Raw genomic sequence first — 12122 nt, forward strand, 5'->3', positions numbered from 1 at the left:
ATGGAAATTTATTAGTTATATTCTTTCAATAACAAATACACTATCCATAATATTTCCTCACAAAGCCCATTAATAAAGATGTAAATGTCACCATGCATTCTTTGAGCTTACTACATAGTATATATTGTTAGAATCTATTTTGTGGATTTTTAGTATAGCTCCTTCATAGGGACTCTTCCATTCAACATTCAACAAATAATGTAAGGAAAAGGCAACCCCTTACTCCATGTATCTACTACCAAAGGCAGGTGATGATGATAATAATGCATTTGTCTCAGTTTCATATTCATGACTTACTTATGCATTGATGTGTTTTTAATGAAGATATCTAAAATAGGTCCAGGGTTAGTGAGAAATACTGTATTCCATATCTGTGTGGAAAATGATTCTCCATAAACATACATTCTTCAAGGAGACAGTTTAAAATAATTATATTTCTGCTTAGCCCTAATCTCTTATCATCTCTTCAAAGTAGAACTAAATAAATTTGAAACTTCTGTACTTGGCATAGTATCTGGTACATAGGTACATACAAACCAAACTGTTTGCTTCTATAACTTGGTCCTAACATTGATCTATTAAAACAACAACAACACAGTTTATCAACATTTTTAGAGTTATAATTTTTTCCAAATAACCACCATCTTCAGTCTACATGGAACAAAAAAACTTTCAAAATATAGAGATTTCACAGGCAAGAACAAAATCACTTATGGGTTGTGAGTACTTAGAAGAAATTGGTGATCGTTATAAGTCATTGTGACTTAATTTAACTTGTGCTACCTATAAAGCAATATAGCATTTGACAAAATCTTTAGTAATATTCTCATGAATAAGTTTGAGATATGTGAGCCAAGTGGTTGAAGTTAGGTGGACTAAGACGTAATGAATTACTGGATTCAAAAGAAAAAAAAAGAATGGTTCATCATCAACCTGGGTTAGAGCAAGTTCTCTGTCAGTATTTTCATCAATGACTTGGATGAAGACATAGAAACTTTTTATTTAAAAATCAAATCTCAAGATGATGTGAAATTTGGGCACCATATTAGCAAAAGTTCTGACATGTTGGATGGCAATTATAATTTTTAAAAATCTTGAAAAACTAGAATTATCAGGCATATTTAGTAAGATAAAATATAATGAAAATAAGTTAGTCTTACATTTAGCTTTAAATGAAAAATAAACATTTCAAGTACATGTTGAGGGAAACATAGATAACAGTTTGTGTGAAAATGATCTGGTAATTCTAATGGTTTGTAAGTACACTATAACTAAACCTTAAGATATTTGTAAATATACTATAACTAAACCATAAGATATAACTACCCAAAATCTCCCAATCCTGTGCTTTATTAATAAAAAAAGTGTTCAGAATGACAACAATTTTAGTATGAAAGAAATACTGAATCTTAGGATTGCATTAAAAGGGAATAGTGCTGAAGATTAGAGTGTAGGAAATCCTTCTCTACTCTGTCTTGATCAGATGACATCTGGAGTACTTTTTCTATCCAGTTCTGGGTACTACATTTTAACAATAACATTGATAAACCATTACTTTTCCAAAGGAGAGAGGGCGACATGATGAGGGAAGTGGAAACCATGTCATCATGATGAGGATCAGTTGAAGGAATTTGGGGTATTTGGCCTGATAAATAAAGGACTCTGGGTGAGGGTGGGAGGATTATAGCTGTCTTCAAATACTTTAAAGTGCTATTTCGCTGATTATTCTTAGTATATTCCCAGAAATTAGAATGAGGAATAATTTCTGAAAATTACAGTGACAGATTTCAGCTTTATATTAAAAATAATGTATTCATTTGGAGACAGTAAATTTTTTGTGACTGGAGTTTTCAACCATAGGCCAAATGTTTAGGTATCAGGGATTTTATATTAGGGATTCCTATTAAAATACCATTTGGCTCAAATAATTTTCTTATTACTTTCTACCTCTGAGATGATATACTTTTGGCATTCTAGGCTACTCAGGATAATCTGCTAAAATTATTCCACTGACAATGGGAAGTGATCCAGGAGCCTGGATCAAACATCTTTTAAAAATGTATTTTCACTTTTATTGATAAATGTTGTTTTAACTAACATCAACATAATTGAATGTGGTAACAAAAACAAACAAACAAAAAAACCAAAGACAGTACAGGCAAGAATAATAACCAAAAAGTAGCAAAATAATAAATCATGTCTTCTACATTCTGTCAGAGAAGGGGGCTTGGTTAAGGCTTAAGTTTGTGGGAAGATATTAGAGATCCAAAAATAAAAAAAAGAACCTTCAGTAATATACTTGAAAATATGCAAAATTATTTCAGAAGGGGTCACAAAAATAGGTAATTTTACTACTATTATTAAATTCAGTATAATAATTGCTAACATTTGTATAGTTCTTACCATATACTAGGCACTGTGAAATGTACCAGAAATACAAATAAAGGTAAAAGATAGTTACTACCTCCAAAGAGCTCACAACTTAATGTGTAGGACAAGTAAATGGTTGTTTACAAATAAGTTATTATAATGTCAATGGAATAGGAAGATTTTCCAGGTCCATTAATAGGCCTCAGATAGAAACCATTGGGGGAGGAACCACCTAAGGAGGAGCTTGCTTAGGGGGAGACTTGCTCTTAGGAAGGCTTTCACACCTTTTGGTACTAAGCTAATTAGGCACTGAGTCAGGAGGGTTGTGATGCTTTCTGGCTCTAAGCCTATTAGCCAAATGTATATGTGTGTGTGTGTGTGTGTGCACGCACTGCGTGTGGGCATGTGTGCATGTGTATGTATGTGTGTGTGCACATGTGTATGTGTATGTGTGTGTATATTCTGAGGTGAGATTTTGCTTTGGGGGGAGTTCCCTTATGAGAAGGATCTTTTGATTCCTTGGGTGGGACTCTGAGTAGCTATTTGTTAAGAGCACTCTCCCCTTCTTCCCTCCATCTTCCTCCCCCCTACTCAGAGTTTTGTGCTCTCCCTGTCTGGTGGTTTATGTAGGTGGTTGTATTACTTTGTTCAGACAGTAGGAGCCCTGTCTGTTGAATCTCTGTGCTAATTTATCTGCTTGTATTTTCTACTTATCTATAATTAAAATAAGATTGTTCACTCCTTTGAAGCTGTCTTTCCTTTAGAAAAGCAGATCAAAGAACTGATGTTAGCAGGCCATCTTGGTTGTGCTAAGGTGCTTACTACTACAGTTATGTACACGATAAATTGGACATAATCACTGAGAGAAGAAACTAGAATTAAAAGAGACTGGCAAAGGCTTCTTGTAGAAGCTGAACCTTGAAGAAAACCAGAAAGTAGAGATGAAGAGAGAAGACATTCCAGGCATTCATTACAGTCAATCTTTGATCAAAGGAGAGAGAGAGAGTCTTGTTTGAAGAAAAGCAGAAACCAGTGTAATTATATCTCAGAAATTGGAGGGGAAGGGGCAGTGTAAGGTATATGATGACTTGAAAGGTGGAGGCAGGGTTGCTTTGGGCTAGTTATGAAAGTTTTAGAATATAAAGATACTTTTATATTTCATCCTAGAGGTTAATGGTAGCCATTAGAATTTGTTGAGTAGGATGAGTGATGTAGTCAGATCCATGTTTTAGGAAAATCACTCTGACAGGTAATCTACTGAAGTAGGGAGAGATTTGTGGCAGGTAGACCAATATCAAACTCTAGCAGTAGTCCTGATGTGAGTTAATAAAGGCTTACACTGAGATAGTTGCAGTATCAGAGAAGAGAAAGGGGCATATTTAAGACAAGTAGCAAAGGAAAAAATGGTAGACCTGGCACCAGACTAGATATGAGGGATAAGAAGTAGCACAAAGTTGCAGATGATATCTAGGTTGTGAGCCTGAATGACTGGGAGGATGATGGAGTTCAGAAGAAAGGAGAATTTTGTGGGAAATATAATGAGTTTGGGTTTTGGCTTGTTAAGTTTAAGATGTCTATGGGGCATCCAGTTCAAGATGTACAATAAGCATTTGGAGATGTGAGACTGGAAATGTGGTCTGGCCTGGCTAAGTAGATCTGAGAATCATCAGCATAGAGATAATTGAATCCATGGGAACTGAGATCACCCAAGGGGAATAGCAGAGAGGGAGAATAAGAGGACAAGGACAGAGCTGTGTGGGACACCCGTAGATAGAGGCATAAACTGGATAAAGATCCAACAAAGGAGAGTGAGAGAGAGTGGTCGGATAAATAGGAGGACAACCAGGACAGTTGTGTCGCAGAAACCAAGAGGGACATGATTAGAAAGAAGAAAGTGATCAACATTATCCTAGGCTGCAGAAAGATGAAGAAGGATGAGAATGGAAAAAAGGCTCTTAGATTTGGCAAGTCAAGATTGTTAATGACTTCCAAAAGAACAGTTTTGATTGAATAATGGGCTGGAAGTCATATTGGAGAGGTAAGATGAGAGCAGAAGTTTGTGATTTTATGTACAATTTTATGGTGGTGGTTTCTTTTTCTTTTTTTGCTTTTTCTTTAGTGGAATGTTTGTGCTTGGTGATTTTTAAGTTCATAATAAAGAAGAAAAGAATGTAAAAAAAACCCTACTCACAAAGAAAACCCCCACTAATACTGCAAAACCAAACAAAGAAGAAAAGAAAATTTTGTAATAATAAAACATCATAGGATCACAGGGTTTAGTAATAGAAGAAATCTTCTAAGTGATCTAGTCCAGCCCCCTTATTTTTCATAAGGCAACAGCTAAAGCCTTTATAGGGCATGAGAGAATCACAAAGGTCATACATAAGAAGCAAAACTGGGATCCAAACTGAAATTTTCAGATTTGAAATTAATTTCTCTTTCTATCCCACCACACTGCAAAAACATTGCAATAAAATGGTCATATCATGTGCTGTAATTGCTTAAACCTCTTTCTCAAACATATTAAGAGCAAAAGTCAAAAGAGAAAACGAAAATATTCTAGACACAATAACCTAGAAAAGTGGTTGAGAAGTAGTATACATGCAATCCTGTTCTTATTATTTAATGTTTGTTAAGTGAACAGAACATAATGTGTATTAATGCTAATGAAGTAATACTGATATCATCCACTTTTAATATTAGTTTTACTATTTGATGCTGTCTCCAATTATGTGTTTTATTTTCTTTACTCTGAACATGTGATTTCCATATTTCTTTATTTTCTTCACTTTGCCAACAACCTTTGAACAAAAAGTTTATTCTTTATTTTCTGCTATTGCCTGTGCCTCTTCTATGAAAATTTTTGTGTAGATGGGATGACATTTTTTTTTGCTTTGTCAATAACCTATAAAGGTACAACTAAAAGAAATATTTATGGAGAAATTATCTGTATAAATTTCTAAGGACCATATCAGTGAGAGAATGTGATTTTGGTTTGGGCCTTAAAATGTTTTAAAGTAGTTCTATTTTCATTTCCATTCCCAACCTCAATTGTGACAGATGATTTTTAATGATGTAAGACTATTAAGTTCATTTTCAACATAAAGCTTAGCATCCAATGTTGGATTTACATATTTCTGAGTTTATTTTCAGTAGTTTTTCCACAGAAACCTAATTGAAGCTATCATCTTTGCATAGTATGCCTGTCAAGCAAATGAAAAGCTGGTGCACACTGCTGAGATTGCTTTAAAGTGTTTTGTGTATCTTGTTGATTATTTTTTCGATTCAGAGGACATGATAACACATGTATAATGCTACCACAAAACACACTTCTCTAAAAGTTGAATAAAATTACCTAAAAGAGTAGGTATAGCATATCACTTTAAACATTTCTCATTTGCCTTTTATTAAAATTATGTGTAGTTTAATTTCCATTACTGGGTACCCACATTGTCTATCATATTTGACCTGAATATAATTACTGTTCTGTGTTATCTCCAAGCCTTAAGTAATGCATAGAGCTAGATTTGGTATTGGGAGACCCAAGTTCAGATCTTGCTTCAGACACATAATTATTAGCTATATGGACTTGGACAAGTCATTAACCTCCATCATGCTTAGTTTCATCTTTTGTAAAATGGGGATAATTATTGCATCTACTTTCCAGGGTTGTTACTGAACCCAAATGAGATAGCATATTAAAAACACTTTTCAATTCTTAGACCTATGTAAATGCTATAATCTCTTTTATATTTATATAATCTTATATAATTATAAACTATAATCCTCGTGTATATTGTTCTTGGGCTTTACTTTCTTTATTCTTCATACCATCAGAGTCTTCCCCTCCCAGGTTTTTTTTAGGTTAAATAAAAGAGGTATTCCTTGACCCATTTCTTAGCCAGCCTTAATCACCAAATTGGCAGTCCAAGTACCCAGACCTTAGCTTAAAAAGGCCAAGGTCTCCCACTGCATCCTGGGCCATCTTTAGTAATCCTGAGCAATATCTGGCCGTTGGACCCACATGGCTGCTGAGGAGAAAGTGAGATTGGTGACCTTGCTCAGCCCTCCCTCACTTACATACAAATCATTTGCATTGTATAGCATCATCTTCCTGATGCCATGGTCCTCTTCAAGAAGGAAGGACAAACAACAACAAACATTTTCTTGATACAGTGGTCCCCAACTTCTGATTTCTTTTGCAGAATATTATTGGAGATATATGGTTTACCAGACTTGGCAGTTTACTGCTTTCTTCTACATGTCATAACATATATAACAACAAGAGTTTGTCTCACTGAATTATTAGTGAGATGATGTCTTAAGATGTTAATCATCTTCATCCAGACTTAAGTGAGGCCTGATAACACAAACAATAAGGTGTTCTATACACCAGTCTGTGCAAACTGAAACTTGGGTCATTTTTCATGATTTCCTTGAAAAAAAATGAATGTTATGGTATGCCTCAGTGATCTCTTTTTCCTGTAATTGAAGTCAGAGGCTATGTCCAGAAGGTAGATTTATCAGATTAATATCCTCATGTTGATCAACTGGGGAAACATTCTTTCTAGGGTAATTTTTATTAATGATGAATACATATCAATTTTTTTATCCTTTTTGACTTCCAACAGACATATTTCAGTGATTTTTTTTTGACTAAGAGTTTAACCATTATAATTTTGTGTCTCTAAGGGACAGATTTATCGAAGACTTTTTTATCTTTTGTTTCTTTTGCTAATGCACAAATGTTACAGTATTTTCAGTTTTTGCTACTCATTGAATTCTCTTTAACTTCTTTGTCTGTGATCTCTATAACAGGAAAAGAAAGATGACCTCAAAGAATCACTAAAACAGATATTTAACTTGATGCTTAATTTCTATAAATTTTACTTTATTCAGTAGTTCAGTCATGTACGACTCTACATGACTTTATATGGTTTACTTGGCAAAAATATGGGAATGGTTTGCCATTTCCTTCTTAGGTGTGTCCCATTCTATAGATGAGATTCTGATGCAAATAGGGGTTAATAAGGGTCATATAGCTAGTGAGTGCATGAGGTTAGAGTTGAGCTCCAAAATTCCTGGCCGAAGTCTGGTGCTCTTTCCACTGTATACCTAGCTTTTCCTTAATGACTAAGAATTCTGTTTCTGAAAATTTTACCTCTTAAAAGACTCAGATTGACTATGAGCTCCTAGGGTGATAGTGACTGTTTTTTTGTTTTTGTTTTTTGCTTTTTGGAAGGTAATTGGGGTTAAGTGACTTGCCCAAGGTCATATGGCTAGTTTTTGTGTTAAGTGTCTGAGGCTGGATTTGAACTCAGGACCTCTTGACTCCAGGGCTGGTGCTCCATTCACTTCACTACCTAGCTGCCCGATAGTGACTGTTTTTGTTTTGCTTCATTTTTTTTTTTTTGTCTTTCTTTATATTACTAGCTCTTCAGATACAGTTTCGCACATGGTAGGTTCCTAATAATTGTTGACTGATGACAGAATTATTTTAAAAATATTGGAATTAAATCTGTAATATCAGTACTAATTTTCAGTACTTGTATTGCCCTGAGAAAAACCTAACTTGTGTCAGCCTTATATGTGTGGTATTTGTGGTAGGACGGGTTTGAGACATATTTGGTAGTTCGTGTTTCATTTATCGTGAGGTGTATCCAGAAATTTGGAGAAAATTTTTACTGGGCAACCTAATAAGGTTAGTTAGCATTAACCTTTTCTGTGAGGCACATTTTTTAAATTGAAATTAAATGGGAAGTGGAGGAGAGCAAGTATAGAAAACTTAAAATGATCATGTCTTCCCAAATATGACTAAATGTTTTCCAAAGCCAGTTATAAAAATGCCAACACCTAGATTTTCATACAAGGTACTTGGCTCCCAGGGATCCGCTGCAGCCAACAAAATCAGTTATCATTACATATCTTTGCTTCCCTTAAATACTAAAGCATCATGGTGTACTGGGAAAAACAGTGGCTCTTTTGGTAGCTAGATTCAAGTGGTAGCTCTCTAATACATGGCAAATTAATTAAGCTCCTTAAATTTCTGTTTTCCCTTCTTTTAATGAATTGGTCTCGATGACGATAAAGTTCCCCTCCAGCTCAAAATGGTATGCTCTTAATTCCTCAGTGTTACTAAGCTAACAGTATATTTTCCCAACTGATGTCCCTTCTTAGTACCTAACTGTATTTGAAATTTTCCCTTGTCACTTTAGGTACTAGTAAAGAAAGTCTGTCTGCTAATCTGGCAAGTGATTATAGCTATTTCCTGACAGGCTCATAGGTTTATTATCAGAACAAAGGGAGGCAGCTAGGTGGCTCATTGGGTAGAAAACTGGGCCTGGAGTCTGGAAGACCTGAGTTCAAAACTAGCCTCAGACATTCACTAGCTGTGTGACCCTGCACAAGTTACTAAACCTCTGTTGCCTTAATACATTGGAGGAAAAAAAATGACAAATCATTCCAGTATCTTTGTCAAGAAAATCCCATAAAGAGTCACGAAGAGTCAGATACAACTGAAAAAGGTTGGAACAAAGATTTCATCTTATTGAGTTTCCATGCCTTTCATCTTTCAGTCTTTTATATATTCCAGATATAAATTGACTGGATGAAGCAACACCTACTCCCTCTTATCTTTCCTACTTCTTCACTCAAGAGTAGGATGTCCCTTTCCCAAAGGAATACATCCCACTGATATAAAGACATCAAAGGAACCCAAAAAGTCACTATTTTACACTTCTTAAGCACTTGGATTAAATTATTCAAATCTCCCAAGGCCATGAGCAATTTGGCCTAGATTATTAACCTTACCCTAAGTAGGACAATGTCTTTGGTAGCTATTAAAATCATTGTGACCCAGTAGGTCAACCACAGTTCTCCTAAAGTGAACAATGAAGAACAGAACTCAAGAATACACCCTGTGCTGAAGACTAGATACGCTTATTTGCCTTCTACTTCATACGAAGATAATAACTACCATGTCTTAAACTTGTTCAAACTACTTAGCTGCTACTTGGACAATTTAATAGGTTCACCTACATTGGAGAGGGTAATGAAAATGCTGACTTTTAGCTCAGCAATTAAACTGTAGTTTAAATTGTAGCCATATACACTGATATAGGAGGGGGAAAATAAGTTATTTCTTATATGTCAGATTGCATACTACTAGATGCATACTTATGAGTTTTATTTTTTAAAAAACCCTTCATTATAAATACATTATAGAATCACATTATATTCTTTTAAATATATTTTATATCCAATAACAGACCATTGTAGTATTTGGTTTGGGGAGTAAATATGATGTTGTATGACTAGTGCAGGGATACCCTTCAATCAAAAATAATTGAGCTAGTGTCATCCATTTGAATAGAAAATCATCCCGATAGCACCTTATGAATGATGTCTATTTGGAAGCAAGAGATCATTGTCTTTTGGTAATACTGTAGCCCTATAACTAGTCTAGACTCTTAAGTAGGATAGAGGTAACTTCTAAATTTATCCCTTTCATCCTCCACAGACTGAGATCATGCACATCTGAGATGTGTTAGTTGAAATTCCACACAGTCCTGGATTGCCAAGTTTGTATGGCATGAACATGAGACAGATATTCAAACTAAGGGAAACAGGAAAAATTTACATTTGAGAACAAATGTCTGATTCTCCCAAGGATATCAGGGAATGCATATTCTCAAGTCTTGTGGGGAAAATGTTTTTTTCCCCCTTTTTGTGTCCCCTCATTGATTTGGTCTTAGAGTTATCTTGTACTTCTTTCCAGGTAGAGCTGGGAGGTTGATGCCAATGAGTACTGGTAGAGTAACAACTACATGTATAGTATTGGGGCAAAGAGAAGGCAAATAGACATATCAGAAACATTCATTGTTTTAAAAGAACCTATAATCTAACAAAATATTCCAGGTTATATGGTACATCTGAAATTACTTCTGTATTAGCCAACATCTTGAATATCTGAATCTTTGTCTTTTTCATATTTAAATAGATTTTTAAAGGTTGAATCAATTATTCACTGAAATATAAAGATCAGATTGAATTCCTAACCAAAGAATAGAAATTATTACAAAAAAATTGATTGCAGAAAACAGCAAAAAATAAATTGCTTGAACAAAATTAACTAGAATAAGAAGGGAAGGAATGTGATAAGGATAGTCTGTGTAATATGAATAACTGATAGTATCTAATTCAAAAAGTACAAGTAACTTAACAGAACAATGCTAAAACAAAAGACATTCCCCAAACAAGAGGTAGTTCAAGGATATGAATAACAATTCTCAAAAGAACTACAAGCTAGTAACAACTATGTGAAAAAACGTGCCAAATCACAATAAGTAATGTAAATTTGGTGTCATTTCACATAAAGAGATTTGGACAAAGATAATACAAAAGGGGAATCATCATTGTTGGTAGAATTTTAGATATGTGGAGAAGCTAGCAAATAATAATTGTTATTGTTCATACTTCATTCTCAAAAAGCACCAAGAACATCACAGACAAAAGAAGAACTGTGATTGGGTCCAACCATTCCAGAAAGCAATTTGAAAACATGAGAACGAAATAAAATGTCAGGATCCTTTGACCCAGAGATTTGACTGCTAGGCACAGAACCCAATGAAGCCAGTGATTTAAAAATAAAATACCTTACATGCAACAAACTATTTGTGACCCAGAAGCACACAAAGTATGCCGATCAATTAGGTAATGTCTAAACAAACTTAGTGTAGTGCTTTAATATAATGGTTTAAAACTGTTGATGATTAGCAAGTATGGGGAAAAAAATGGATTCAAGTGACTAAGAAGAATCGAAAAAAAAACAATATATACAATGAAAACAACAAAGTAAAGAAATAATAAAGTAATTGAAATTAAATGCTAAGAAATTATAATGACCAAATTTGAATCCTAAGAAGAGATGTTAAAATTCACTTTTCTTCTTTTCAGAAATTTGAGACTTTGGCTATAGAGCATTATGGATACAGTCAGTTTTTTCAGAAAAAAATTTTTTGCTATGTTTTAAGATATAATTTTTAAGGAATTGCTGTTGAGGAAGTAGAGTTTGGAGGGATGCATTTGGGAATTTAGGTCACATAAAATAAGCTATGTTTTTTTTTAGAAACAAAAGTGAAATAAAATTGAAATTGTAATATCAAAAATTTTCAATTCAATTCAGTAACATTTCATTGAGTTTACTATGTACAAGGTTGAATGGTAGTTTCTAGAAATGCAAAAATGGGATAAGACTTATAAGATAAGATAGGATAAGAATTATTTCTTGCCCTAATGGAACTTTTAATTTAATATGAGTGATAAATACATCTTTCACATTCATGTCATCATATCTCTATGCTTCTCAATGTCAATTTAGCCCCTGACTCTTTAGTTCATACGGTGGATCTAAAGAATTAGTGTTGATTAATGTTCAGAAAATTTTTTGTTTTGTTTCCTTCTGAACGTGTTAAATCTTCAGAAAGAAGCATATCAATCAAAAAACAAATCTTTGAAAGCAACTGAGACACTACCCGCCTGGCTCTGAATTTATAATGATTTCAACTATACAGAGCAATATGACTAATATCATTATTGTGATGTTTCACAGCAATGATGGGTCCAGATGTTTGAGTTTTGATTACATCTGAGTTGGAATCATTGGAAAATATGTGATTTGATTTATAGACATTGAAATAATTATTTCTCCATCTCATCCATCACTCTGCCAGTATCAAGTATTTTGCAGTCAG

At 34.1% G+C, this 12122-nt stretch overlaps 1 protein-coding gene across 13 annotated transcripts in view; it reads left to right on the top strand.

The window, feature by feature from the left end:
• Positions 1-12122, top strand: part of LOC138176019 (semaphorin-3A) — a 665616-nt gene that overhangs the window by 233070 nt on the left and 420424 nt on the right. The gene's annotated exons all lie outside the window — the stretch shown is intronic.

This window comes from Petaurus breviceps, unplaced genomic scaffold (genome assembly GCF_028583685.1).
Source record: "Petaurus breviceps papuanus isolate PSGF00001 unplaced genomic scaffold, PetGlider_PUasm1.0 80, whole genome shotgun sequence".
Taxonomy (NCBI): Eukaryota; Metazoa; Chordata; class Mammalia; order Diprotodontia; family Petauridae; genus Petaurus; species Petaurus breviceps.